The following is a 14,920-nucleotide window of genomic DNA, read 5'->3' on the forward strand; positions in this document are numbered from 1 at the left end:
TTCATCAATGGAGAACAGGAATTGTGGTACCAATTTAAGGGTATAAGAACCAGCTTGGATTTAGGAAGAACTCAAGAGGTGAATCTTTTGTTCTTTTACATTGCATTTAAGATGTTTGATATATAAAACCTAGTGAAAACAGATCTTTTATGCCAAAATCCTCTCTTGGTTAATATAGAACAGTAACTATCCTGTGGCTTGACTAGGTTGCGTTGTGTTAATCATCACATTGTGTGCTTTTTCAAGATGGAGTGTCATACATTCCCTTGCTAAACCTTCCCTTTCCCAGCTCTAGTCCTGTTTTAGCTCAAAAGTCTTTTTAAAGTAGGTATCTTTCCTGTATAGAGCAATCTGGTTTGCAATGTAAAAACAATTTTTCAGTGATACGCTTAAATTGTTTGTTTTACCAACGCTATTCTTTTAATCTAAACGTCCTTCCTATTGAGAGCTGAGCCTTCAAAGTATAACAGTGCTGGGGGAACTTCTGAAAGAGCAAAAGCGCCTTTCGAAGTACGAGTTTTATGATATGAGCCGTTTCCCCGCCCAAACTCACCTGTACCATCTTATTTAAATGTATTAGCAATATGTTAGTATTTACTATCACGAGGAGGGAGCACAGTTTGATCATAGCTGTGTATTTATTTGTGGACGTAAATGCAAGTACAGACAGGTATTTGATGTGTTAAGGACAGGCTCAACCTGCTCTGGCTGGAGTCACCCGTGAAGCTGTGGTTAAATGGGAGTAGCCTCAAGACCGTCACGTCCCTTACATCGCTCTGGTCATGCAGGCTCTCGTGTCTGATGTGCACATATTGTACATAGTGTAAAATTCTTGTTGATGCTCAGCTTTCATTGTGGAATTAATCCCATGTTCACCTTCATTACACTGTCACAGTGATGTTCGTGGGATGGAGAGGGGGTTGTTTGTGCTGTCTGGTGTCTGTTGCCCTGTTAAATGGGAGCAGAAATCCCGCCCTGCTGGGAAGGGTTACTGCACTCCTTGTAAATAAGCTCCTCCTTTATTTCACCTCAGTCAAGCTTTTAATTTTTTATTTTTTTTTTTGCCCTGCTTCTCTCAACCTGTGTACAGAGTATGCTCTCTACAAACATGCGCTCTTCCAATGTCCTGCAGCTTTGGAAGTCAGGAGTACAAGTGTGCATCGCCCTGCAATGCAGTGAAAATGCACTTAGTTCTTGCAGGTTCACGAGCTTTTTTTGTTACATACTGCAGAATATATCTGCTGCGGGTGAAACTGGGGGTTTTTTTAATGAATGCCAGTCTAACAACTGTAAGAATCCACTGCTGATTATGTGATGATTTTGTCATATCTATAATTTAAGAACCAGAAATAATATAAGTAAAATTAAGTTACCTCACTATTTACCAGGTTTTTGTTGTTTTGCACTTAAATGACACTTTTTACTCCTTTTGCTTAATTCTTTACCTGTATTGAAAACAATGCTAAATTAGTAGAGAATATAACCATGCTGTAACATTGTCATGCAATACCTTTATTAGTAGATAACCACACTAAGTATAGTATTACATATTTAAAAGAGAGATGGTTTTGACTCTCCAACTCTTAAAAAGTAGTGGTGATAAGCAGTTATACTCCTAGATGTTTTGTCCTTTCCCTTTTGTATTAGTATTTGTTTTCACTAATATATTTCAAAAATTATATTTCTATGTGCACGTTAGAAAACTGTGAAAATAAATACCAATAAATATTGTGATACTTATTCAGTGCACTGTAAAGTTCCAAGTGAGATGATACTTTGCTTGGGAATTGATGAAGGTTTCCTCACTTCTCATAAATGGTACTGAGCTTTAATGTGGGCAAATGGTAATATTTACAGTGACATTAAATTTTAATGGAGAATGTCTTGTTTTGCACTTCTAGTACTATTAGAAGAAATGATATGTTTTTCTCAGCAAATGCATTATAAGAATACATTTTTTAACTTGTTTTGTGCTTTGCGGTACGTAAGAATAGCTGTTTTGAAGAGATTTGTGTTACATCATTACTACAGGATTCTTTAGTCTGATAATTTTTTATTGAGCCCATTTAATAATGGTGTTTAATGGCAAAAACCTTTTGGAAATATATTTTGGCTTCTGTTTCACGTTGCAAACCCTGTGTTTGGACATAGTGATGCAGTTGAAGCCCTCATGAGGTTGCTGTGCCTTCCCGTGCTGCTGGGGAAGGAGACCTTCCTTGCTCGTTGTTAGAGGAGTTGAGAAAAATTTTGGAGGATGTCTTGTGCAACATTTGAAGTGTAAATGATCTTCAACAGTGAAAAAAAATAATAAATTGGAGGTTCACAGTTATCCACACTAGCGGGTGGTCTGTGACAGGCTGCAGGGTGTGTGGTTTCTGGAGGAAATGATAATTTTTAACTAAAGTGATTTCAATCTACTTAAGTTTCTGAAAGTCATTGAAAAACCAGGAGTTTTCTTTTTTCTTTTTTTAAAAGCCAAAGTCTTTATGTTGTCATACGAGGTTTCACAGGAAAATGGGCCAAAGAATACAATTAAATATGCAAAAGGTTAATCCTATGGAAAAGGGTATCCTATCATCGTGATATGCACAAGCATATTAATGGTAATAGGAACAATGTGTGTAATTTTCCTGTATATTGCTATGTAGGTTGCACTATTTTGAATGACACAAGCCTGATATTTTAATTACCAAATACCATAAGAAGCTGTTTATTAATACTTTGAACTTGTTAACCTAAATATATATACAGTATAGACATGCGTGCGTGCATACACTTCCTAACTTAGTCATGTGTGAGTAATCTCCCAAAGCCGTGGGACACATTCCAGCAGTGCTTTATTTTAAGTGATTCTTCTCTCTCCTTTCCAAACCTCCCAGATCCACTGAGCCTCTAGCAGCATTTGTTGTAGTGTTGATGATACCCATTACGGAAGAGGCTGAAGGACTTGCTGGGATCGGGATTGCTTTGTGCTAGGACACGTGAAAACACGTCAGAGGACAGTTCCTGTCTGAAAGAACTGGAAATGGTACTCACTAGAAATAACAAAGCCATAGGAAAAGGGTGTCTTCTAGTGCTGTTTTGAAAATTCATGGCCAGAGAGGGTCTATTGGCCTGATTTTTAAAATCTGTGTCAGCTTACACAATCCACACCTGGTCGTTAAACACATTACTTGAAGTAGCTGAGGAAGGACACCTAAAAAACAAAAATTCCCAGGAAAGCTCAGCTGGTGTGTGCACCAGTGGCCGCCCGTGTATTCTTCATGCAGACTGAGCAGTCTTCAAAATCGTATTTAGCGGTGGGGTTGAGTCAGAATCACTTCTCAGCGAGCAGGCTTTTGAGCTTGCTATAACTGATGGTGTGGAGATTTTTTGACCGAGATGATTGTGGTATTTGGCTTCTTTTCTAAATTTACAGTGCTCTAACCGAAACTTCTGATGAAAAAAATACCTTGGAAATCATTTGTTTGAAGTAATTCCTGAGTTTTTTTGCAAAGGGAGGGTTGGATAGTTATTAATTTTTCCACCTTAACCTGGAAACAGAAAATTCTGTAGGGTCAATTTTTGTCTACAGTTCATTGCAAGTGTGTCTTAGAGAGGAACTCGGTTCTAAGTCCTTTGTCTGCAAGAAGAAAATTTTTGGCTAACTCATTTTTACATGGCCTGGGTCTGGATTCCAAGCTTAGGCCAAACACCTTTTGACTTAAATAGGGATGTGTGAGTGAGTGATGGGAGAGCAGATCCTTAGTGCAGTCCCTGCTCAGAATTAAAAAAAAAAGAAACAAACCAAAACCTCATGTTGCAAAGGTATGGAAGTTGCATCATGAAAAATTGTGTGCAGCTAGGAAGGAAACTAGTGCAATTTTTAGTAAGAAGAGTTTACAATTTATACTTGATATCAGCTATAATATTTTGAAATAGTCTTACTCACTTCAGAACGTCCATTTTGCACTGATGAAGAACAGCTCGATCTCTCTGTCTTCACACCTCACACCCACATGCACATGCACAGGGTATCTCGTGTCTTCCCTGCTGAAACCAGAAGGTACAAACAGAATTCATTAATGTCTTAGGCAAACTCCTACCTGATCCTTAACTAAATATGCTATTTTTATACAAAATTTGCATCCATGCATTTCAGGGTCTCTCAGAAGCATTTCACCTGTGAGTTAATAATGTTCATTTTAATTCATCAGATTCAAATTTACACTAAACCTGAAGGGCATTTAGTGCTTCCTTTCATTCTGTTTAATAATTTTTGCTGGCTTAGATGAAACACTTAATATTTCTGTGCTGCTAAACAAAAAACATCAGAAATATTTTAAAATCTCAAATTACACTCTTAAAAACATTTTTACCTGCTTACTTGAATAATGTAAATTTAATGTGTTGTCCTGATTAGTCTTTGTATACATACACATATATATGTAAGCTATATATGTATAAGCTTTATATATGTGTGTATGTATAAAGTTTTTGGGGAGAATGAGGGGCAAGATAAAAATTCAGCATTGTGACAAAGATTCTACAAACACTTATTAACAGTTCCAAGTAATGTATTGCTGGTTTGAGTATGATTAGAAGTTATTTGCAGTTGAACTCTGAAAAATGAGATGTAACTGAAAATTAGTATCGGATCATCAGTTGTCATCCTAAGACCGGTTTAGTTTCTTGAGAAAATAAAAATTCACAATATTAACTTAGAATTTTGCTCAGAAAGAAAATTATAAGTTGTTAGTACAGTTGTTAGTACAGTTGGAGAAGTATTCTTGGAAAAAAACTCCAAGTGTACTAATTTGTACTGGTTACACGGAGCACGAATCTACCTTGCGGTAGAAGAAATTTGCATTCCATAAATAACATCCTACCAGAAATCTTGGAACCATTTGAGTCCACACACAGTGAATTAAAAAGCCCATCGCTTCTGTTATTTGCTAGTGCAATTTACTGTAAAACTCTCAAGAGTGTAATATTTCAAACCAAAGGGTAAGTCATAAATTTCCAATTGTTAGCAAAGAATAGTAAAGGTTTGAAGACCTCTTAACACCTGGGGAAATAAGTCAGGATGTTAGAGTAGAAATAAAAGAGTATTGGTGAAATGGAATCGAGCATAAAATAATTTTTAAGAGAATCCAGAATTTCATTATAAAATTCACAGTCTAATGGATTCTTCAAAAGAAAGGGTTTGGGGAAAAAGAAAATAATTAAAAACGAGTCTTGACATTCCAATTACTGCCTGTTTGATTAGATAGGTTTAGCAAAATGAAATGAATTTTTAACACAAGTGTCTGTACACACGCAGTTTTAACTGCTGTGTTACGGAGATACGCGTACACCCGGCTGCCCCTGCACCCATCTGCCCCCCCCCCCCCCCCCCCCCCCCGAAATCCTGGTGGTGGTTGGATCTACCCCACCCCGAGAGCCACACACTTCTCTCCCGCGTTACGCAAACTGTCTCACAGCAGTTCACCCCGACCGTATTTTAACCCAGTGCATGACTGAGTGCTAATACTGTATAAATATTTTGAAACATATCTAAAAAAAAATAATGTTTGCTTCAAACTTTTTACGATAGAGAAATATATAATTATTATGGTTGTCTTACAAATTGTATTGTGTTCTTCATTTTTGTTAAATATGTAGAAAAACATTAAGGGAATGGGGGACTCGAATGTCTGTGTGTACCGAAATGTATATAACTATTTGGGGAAAACACACGTGCCAAGTATAACATGATGTAAAAATTGTAAATATATGAAAATTCATTTTTCTAATAAAGATAATTTCTGCCAATTGATATGAAAACGAACAATGGTATCATTCTTGTCTGTCTTCCTTGTTAAGCGGTACAAGATGAAGCGTCAGCTGTGAATATGGCTTAACTTTGTTTCTTCGTTAGTGGTTGATTTGATTTGAAAGGTGTTAACAGCCACATGTTTTGAGCCATCCTTCGCTGTTAGAAATTATCTAAAGGTGAAGATGCCCGAAGCTAAAGCTGACAGTACATGCTTGATGTTCCCAGTTTAATTTAATTCACGAAAAGGACGGAGACAATTAACTTACGAAAAATTCATTGTGTGAGACGTCTACTTTGAATGGTGCTCCCTCGGCAGAGGAGCAGTAGGAGCTAAGTTAAGGATGGCCTGTCAACCTGCAGCACCGTTTTCCTGTATTCTGAAATACATACAAACCCTGGTGGGCCCGCATGAAGAGTCGGTCCCAGCTGCAGAAGGGCAGGAGCTCTTTGGGCGATTGTGAAGGCAGCATCCAGCCTGAGGAGGAGGAGGTGTCCTGCCAAGAACAAAGCCATCCCTGAGAAGAGCTGGAGAGCTGGGGGTGTGGAGTGCTCCTGGCACGGCCCCATTCTTGGAGGTCGACCAGGTGAGAATGGGAGACAGCATACCAGGGGGTGAAAAAATGGCAGACATGTGACATGTCTTTTATGACTTTGATACCAGCAGCCTTGTTTCATGGTCTCGTTAATAATGACCTAAATCAAAGTAGAGATTCTAGTGGAGCAATCAAAATCTTTTTCTAAGATCTGGCCTTGTGCCCGGCCAGGGGAGCGAAAGGAGCAAGGCTCACGTGGTGCTGCTAAGTGGTTCTGTAGGACCCCACATTCCAGGATGTCTAATCAGCTAATGAAAGTCTTCCTGTATTCCACAAAATGGGCATAAACAAACCCTTGGCAATTACAATAATGTTCTTCGAGGCAGTGAGATGAAAGTCATTATATAAATCCACAGCATCTTTTTGATAAATGTGCTTTGTGTTGAATATAAAAATAACAGACAGGAGGTGAAAGGTTGCTCACAGATGTCTCACAGCAGAACAGTCCCATCTATTTTTTCCCATGATAAACATGACTGCACGGATAATGTGAGAGATACAAAACTGGAATTCTGTCCTTAATGAGGTTTTTAATGAGTAAAGACTGCTGGGCTTATTGTCCTCTGCTCGAAAGCCATTTTAAAGGGACCCCACTTTATTTTTATCTAAACATCCCCATTTCATGAAATAAAATGAAGTGTGCCCAGGTTATTGAATCTTTACCTGATCTTGAATCTTCATCTTTATCCAATGGACAGGCTACTCTGTTCTGCACAATGACACACAGTGATCCCCATGGCTTTGGTTCACCCGAAGGACAATTCACGTCCTTCAGGCATGTAAAAGCCCCAGGAGTCTCTCTCTGTAGGAAACGGGTGATGCAGGACACAGACCCCGTGACTCCATTTGGAAACACTGCTTGACACCTGTCCTGGGCTGGTGTTTGTGTCCAGGCTGCTCCTCCCGGCGATACCTGCCAGCGAAGCTGATTTCTCTCCGTGCGCCCGCGAGTCATCGCAGCTTCGACTCTGATTCCCTTTGGGATCTGGTTCAAAGGTAGACATATTCTCCCAGATCATTCCTTGGAGTCTTTGCTGATGTGTCTATGGCAACTATCAGTCCTCTAAGACTTTGCTTACTAAAAAAACCCAAAATTTAAGTGGTGACTGGGAAATGGAAGCTTTTAAAATCTGACATATTGTGCACAGCACTGCTAGCAGCATTTGTAGCAAAGTGAGCAGTTCACCCAGTATGAACACAAGTGTCTTCCTGTAATTTGGACCCAAACCCACCTCTTTTAAGGCCAATTGCTGAGGTCTGCTCATCTCTATATAGAGAAACACTACCCACCCTACTTGTCACAGTGAGTGTTTCCCACTGATCACACCAGCCACCCGTCTCTGCTTCTTCCAGCAGTTTACCAACAGCATTAGCTCCCCTGTGCAGATTTGTTGCAGCATAAAAACCAAACTGTGGCTTCCACAAGCTGCATGAGATCTATCGTGTGATGCTCTGCCACTGCTGTTCCTCTCCCAAGTGGCTGGCCACTTCAGCAGGCACCTCCCCGTGTTACACAGCTTGTAACTGGGCCCTTCTTTCCACTGAAGAAAGAAAATTCCACACTGAAGGTCTCTGCATTGATTTCTATATTTTCATTCTAGATGGTCCCCAAAAAGCTTTCTGTGAGGTAATTTATTGACTATTTATTTGCCACTAGTTAGCTTACAGAGAATGACCGTTACAGGGGTTGACTGCATTCTGCTAAAATCAGTATGCTCAAGTCTTACTTATTAATCTATGTTTATAATGTAAGTGATGATGGTTCCTTAAGTATGGCAATAACTATTTTAATGCAATGAAGTTTCTTAGCATTGCAGTAGGCCACAGCGGTAGTAATACAGAAGACAAACATGATTAACGTTGTTTACACAAGGTTACTTCAAGGTCAAAGACATTTTCCGTGGTCTCCATCCAGCTTCAGCTGTAATGTAACGGCAATAATCCTGAAAAACCCCTTTTTGTTGCAAAAGCACAAGGTCTGGCAGTTTCTTTCTCTCTTTTTGGAGTGGACCTCAGCCTGCCAGTTAGATGTGACACATCTGGTGAGACCACTGAACCTTCTCAAAGACCCGGAGTGCAGCACACCGGCGGCAACACTTCACGCTGTATGTAAAGAGCTATGTAAGACACAAAGAGCAGAAAATCTGAGCACAGGACTCTAGAGAGAAAAAATACAATATTAACCAGGTTTGAAAGCGTAAGACCCTCTCATTATAGAAGTGTGTAGTTCCACTAATTACTTTGAGGACTGACGATGTTTGACACTTCAGAGGCTTGGTTATCAGCAGCTCTCTCCCTCCGTCCTGCATAGGGAAAAGGAATCAAGTAGGAACCAGAAGAGGATTTCTCTGTGCTCGAGAGAAAACAAGAGAACTTGGACAGGTTTTACTCCCAGTTGCAGAGACGGTATAGTTTTATCAGTTAAGAGGTGCCAAATGAAGAAAAAGCTTCTGCAGTGGTATCACAATATCATGATGCTGATTTTTACCCTTCTCTTTCCCAGCAAAAGAAATACGGCAAATTGTGTAATTCTCCTGGTAGCTGAAATGCCTCCGAGTTCCTTCAGTGCAGTTATAAAAGAAGATCCGTTTGTATACCTTGGAGAGGACAAAAGCAGTAGGAATGAGGATGACTAGAATAACTTTGATTGTCCTCTGAGAACAAAACTGCTGCTGCATTGATTTGGCCACAGTGAGTGTTTCCTAATATGGGTCTTGAAAACTGCAGTGCATGTTAATTTCTGTTACCCTTTTTATTTTATACGTAAATGCGTGTGAAGAGCTTAGGTTTAAAAATAGGGGTGGGGATAATGCTGAGGGGGTTTGCTATGGGAGAAACTTTTGAGTAGGACTAGGCAACTCTAAGCATCCTGCAAAAAATGGCACAAATTTCTTTGAACATATCTCTCAGCTGCAAGAACAGCTTGCAGTAGGTCTTAACCAACCAAGAAAATAATTAATGAAAAATCAAGTCTCAAATTTTTACTCCATTTAGATTTTTACCCTAAATAGAAATGCTGGAATGATAATCAGGACCCGTTTCGCTCAGTTTTAAATCCACTGCTGTTCCTGTCCACGGATGCACTATTATCTTAGCAAATGGGAGCATCCAATGTGACCTGAACTATATTTGTACTTCTGTTTGCTTTCACATATCTCTTCTCTGAACTGAACAGCTCTGATATTATCACCTTCCTTCTTATTTCCCATTCCCTCCGTCTATTCCTAACAGTTTTCTCCATTTCTGTCCCTGCTAGAACATCATGGAAGTGTGAGCTCCACCTTGAACCAGACCTGCACGGTCAGCACATTTCCCTGTGTTAGTTAAAAGCATTGTAATCTCCGTGTTCCATTCTATTTCTGTCTCTATAAAAACTAACGTTTCATTTACTTCTGCACTGCCACTCTGCAAAGAGAAGATGATTTCAGTATTCAGAGCATAATGACATCCATAACCTTTTTTTTTTTTTTTTCAGATGTTATTTTTGCACTCAAAACATTTGGATAGCTTAAATTATTTCTCCTTGTGTGTATTTATTTTCTGGTATTTCTAAACACTAACATTTTTTCCTTAATAAAGGAAAGTCTGATAGGTCATTTTAAATCTCCTTCAAATCAATCTAGCAAATTTGGAATAGCAAAGAAATGACAGGTCATCTACAGACCAGGGTTTAGGGGTGGGACTTGTGTGTTTTAAGGGATCCTGGATAGATTTACATGTTTCCGTGGCCTGAATGCCTACGTGCCGGGGTATTGCATTCCATGTGCTGAGGAGTTTCTGAGTTAATGTTCAGCACAAAAAAAAAAAAGGTCGATTATATAATGTGATGTACTGGGTTAAACCACTAAATGCTTTGAAGTCAGAGAATGAGAAAGCCACAGTTTAGATTATCAAGAAAGTTATTAAATATTGATGCCTTGAGAAAATGGCACACATCTTCAATTCTTTCACACTGCAGTCTGAAAAAAGTTTACTTCTTCGGGGAGCTGCATGCAGGTAGCAGAACCAGTCCTACAGGGAGAAGCTGAGTCAATGATGAAAGTAGTCCTATCTGATCATGGTATTTTTACATATTTCTCGGAGTGGTGGGTGGATAGATTTGGGGTGTTTATGAACCAGAGTTACCAGTTCATATCAGTGTATTCCCCAGCTGGTTCTGCAAACTTCTGTGGAAACATTTCTTCTTCCTGAGGCTGAGAGGGAAAGTAGGATGTGAGGTTATCTGCAGTGTGATGCTTGTACCCTCTTGCTGTCTGATTGCAATGCTATATCATATTTGCCTCAATGCTGTAACAACAAAATCCCATGATTTTAGGCAGGAATTTGAGATGTAGCTATTTACATGCAGGCAACCCACAATGAATTAAATACAAATTAACCCAGAGTGAACTGCAGTCTGTTACCCCAGTGAGCATGCAGAGTAACTCTGGCTCGGCAGCCTGTGCACGAACGGCTGTGCTGGTTTGCACAAAGACCAATTACAACCTGGCAATGCTTTGATCCTCCTAATTGCAAAGTGTTCCCTACTGGCTTCATCCCCAGTGTAACCCAGGGAAAACTTGGTCCCGGATTCTTAGCCTTTACCAGGCACTGCAGGGCTTGAGCAGTCTAGAAATGTGACTGTTACTAAGTCAGGGCTGCCAATATTTCAAGTGACTGGTTCTGTGTGTGTGCACACACTTGTCTGTATTTTAGAGAAGCGGCTTCTCAAATCCTCTCTAATGTGAATGCAACACTCCCAATACAGACCCTTATTTGTTGATTTTAGCAGCAATCATACGAATGATTTTTAGGGGGACAGATGGCTCAGTGGTCAGTAAGGCCAGAGGATGTTGCCTGTGTGTGCGGAGCAGACCCTAGCAGCACCCAGTGCCAGGGGCAGCTGGCCAGTTTGTGTGCTGCTAGTGTGTCCTGGATGAAGCTATCAAATCTTGCACCTTCCTGGCAGTAGGATTTTAAAGAAATGCTGCTTCATTTTCGGTTGGGAGCAGAACAGATTGCTGGACTGGCAATCCCAGAGACTGGTTTCTGGCACTACCATGTCAAGGGCTCTTGTGAGTTACTTCACCTCTTTTGTTTCCCTCCAGCTCCTCTTCAGCCTGCAAGTCAGGTCTTTGCTGGGGTTAATGTCTCTTGCCACTTTCTTGTATGGAGCAGACACTAAAGTAAGATGCTCTCAGTCATAGCAGAGGCAAATTGGCTTGGCAGCAATAAAATTGTTAAAAATACTCAATAATTTTTTTCCTACCTTGAAGGCTATTGGCATAACCTCAGTGTATCTGACCATTTGTCAGCAGAAGCCTAATGTACAGAGAGGTGTAACAAACCAGAGCACATCTCTGGAGCCACCAACATTGAGGATGAAATATAACAACAAAGATAAGCCTCCAAATTGGTCTCATTCCACAACTACCTGCAAGACGAACTGCAAATCCTTGACAGGACGGACACCACGTTACTCTCTCATACTGACAAGATGTGAGCACACAGAGGAAGTACCATTTTTAAAGATGCAGACCTGAAACCAAGAGCAACACATGGAGAATGCAAGTCTTTTTGACCTTTGTTGCACTGTTTGTACACAGAAACTTCACTTTCTTTTAACCTTGTATAAGTTACGTTGTTAGATCATTTCTGTTTAAAGACTTCTCATGTTTTCAGTGGACCACACTTATGTCATTTGCTGTGCATTAGGACCCCGCGAGCTGGTTGAAGTGTCCTCAGGGACCCATGAATATGAAAGTGTTTCCTTTTTTGGCTTCCTTTTCCATTGGTTTTGCTGGCTGGTTGGTTGTGTACAGTGCAGAGCCGCTGCTGAATGTTATCACTCTGTCCTCCTTACAAGGGGCACAAAGGAAAAGCCCTTTGGAGGAAACAGCTTTGTTTCCCCTTAAGAGCTTCAGCATGAGAAAAATGATTGTAAAGAGAATTTAATGAGAGAATTTGAGTTAACTATAACAAGAGGGATCCAAATATTTTTTTAATGAGATAGGTTATAAAAAGAAAAGTCCTGTAATAATGGTTTCTGAGATTTAATCAGAAGAGTTGATTCATATTCCAAAAACGATCTTTGTGCCAGAGTTACATCTTTATTAAGGGCCTGCATTTTAATGGTCCACCAATCAAACTATAGATCTCTTTGTGGATGTAAGATGGTGACAGTCCTATTTTAATATTGTGATGTCTTTTAATTGCCTCCCCTGCACAGCCTGTGCCAAAAAACCCAATGCATTTTTTCATGGAGCCCTTTGATGAACTGGCAGGTGAGAGGGAGGTGCAGGCAGAACACTTGTCACTGGGTAACTCAATAGGTTGACACAAGCTGTCCATCCACTGGCAAAAATACAGTACTGAATGGCTGTTTCAAAGAAAAAAAAATCCCTGGCAGAAACTCTGATTCAGGAGTACTGCAACTGTGGGTAAGAAGTTGTATTTGCTGCTGAGATTTATTTCCCAGAGCAAAAAGAGGAGTGACAGTGTTGGGGATGGGATGGAGAAGCTACACAGCAGCTGCTAGTAGTGCAGCATCTGACCTGGCAGTGCCCCACTCAAATTTCTCCGCTAAACATGGAAAATAGTCAGTATTCAGCCCATACATCTAGCAGAAGAAAGTCTTCCTTACACTGATAAATGCTTCCAACTGCTGAATAAAAATATTGTATTTTGAATAAGAGATGCTGCAGAACTTGTTATACAACAGCAATATTGATTTAGGGTGTGATTTAGTGTAGTGCTGTCCTGCTACGCACCATTGTCCTGGTTTCAGCTGGGGTAGAGTTCGTTTTCTTCATAGTTGCTGCTATGGTTTGGATTTAATATGAGAATAATTTTGATAACACATATTGTTTCAGTTGTTGCTAAGTAATGCTTATATTAATTCAATATTGTTGCCATCTGATTCGGATAAATCTCCTGTGTATGCGTGAGCCAGTTTTCCACTCCCTGTTGTGCCGGTGTAAGTGTTACACCTCCCAGAAGTGATATAATACCCCCAAATATTTGGATGATTTATTTGAATTCTTGTATTTATTTACATTTTGATTGCTACAGTTGGAATAATTCTCTACTTTGAAGTTTTATCACATTAATGAAGCTGGTTCAGTGCAGCCTAACTCATTTTGGAAATTCTCTTCAACCTTCCCAGCTCTGTGAAAGATAGTTTCAAGTAAAATACAATGAGGCCTGAGTAAGTTGTTTCAACAGATGGCACCCTGCTGGCCTCAAATGTATAGAGCGGAAGAAAAAGACACGTAGTAAATTTCTTAGCAAGAAGTTAAGCTCCCAACAAAATTAAGTGTTTTTCTTTTGAAGAACCAAGTTTTTAGAATAAATAACAATTTCTCTTTCAGTTTTTTTTTTCATTTGCCCCAGTACCCTTTCTCCTGTGATACCTTACCTCCTTCTGGGAATACGCACTGTGGAGCCACAAGTATTCAGTGGACTCTGGCAATGTTGTCTCCAGGTACATCACAGTCCTTTAAATGACCTGAAAATGTTGGCATCCATCTTCAAATACGTATTTCTTCTATGTTGAATCTCCAACAATTAACGAAACGAAGATCTGGTGAAAACCAGCATGTGGAAGTGGCAGGGCTCCCTCAGGGTTTATCCTCAGGTGACGTGACACTGAATTTCAGCCTTGTGCAAGGGGACGCGTCCTCTCACCTGTGGTTGTCTTGGTGGCATCAGGTTTGTCCTAGTTGCGGTGGAGCATCAGAGGGATTGGTTTCTATTCAGCCATCCTTGATGTTGTGCCCTTTCATACCTATGAGAGAAACTGTCTACGCAGGTGCTGGTGCGGAAATACATCAGTTAAGCTGTGAACAATGAACTACTTTCTTTATTCTAACACTAAATTCAGATCTGGAAAAAAAAATAAAAATAGGACAAGTTGCACAGGGAACAAAAACTTTCAGTTCAGACAGTGCCAGGGTAGGTTGTACGTGGTGGGTATGAAAGGCCTTGTCAGATTCTATGTTCAGCTGGTGTGTGCAGTGTAAGGAAAAAGCTAAAGTGTGTGTATTGCACAGGCAGGTACTGAGGATGCCATTGACTCCACTGACTTCTTTGTCAGACTGAAAAACTTTGAAAATCTGTTTTCCTCAGTGAGAATGTCTTATCTGTTGAGTGTACGATGTAGTAATGTTTTAAAATCCTTGTATTTTCCCACATGATTACTTTTGGAATAAAGTGCAGCTGCAGATGGGTTTACACTCTCTGATTTCCTTCCCTTGCAATGTGGCAACTTGCAGCTTGGCAAATACAGTTTTTATAACCTATGAAAAATGTGTTCATAACCTTGCATTTTAACATGAGTTGTTCACTGTTCTTGCCTTAATCTGAAAAAAACTGATAATAAACATGCAGGCAGGGAAAACTATTGAGACCATTGACTGGTTGCTAATAACTCTGATTCAATACCTTCAATGACTAAAATGAAATTGAACGTGATAACATCAGTTTTGTGCAGCTCATATTTTCTACCAGCTTTTAATCATTTTTCATAGCAACTCTTCATTAACACCCCATC

The sequence above is a fragment of the Numenius arquata genome, chromosome 14 (assembly GCF_964106895.1).
Source record: "Numenius arquata chromosome 14, bNumArq3.hap1.1, whole genome shotgun sequence".
NCBI classification, from domain to species: domain Eukaryota; kingdom Metazoa; phylum Chordata; class Aves; order Charadriiformes; family Scolopacidae; genus Numenius; species Numenius arquata.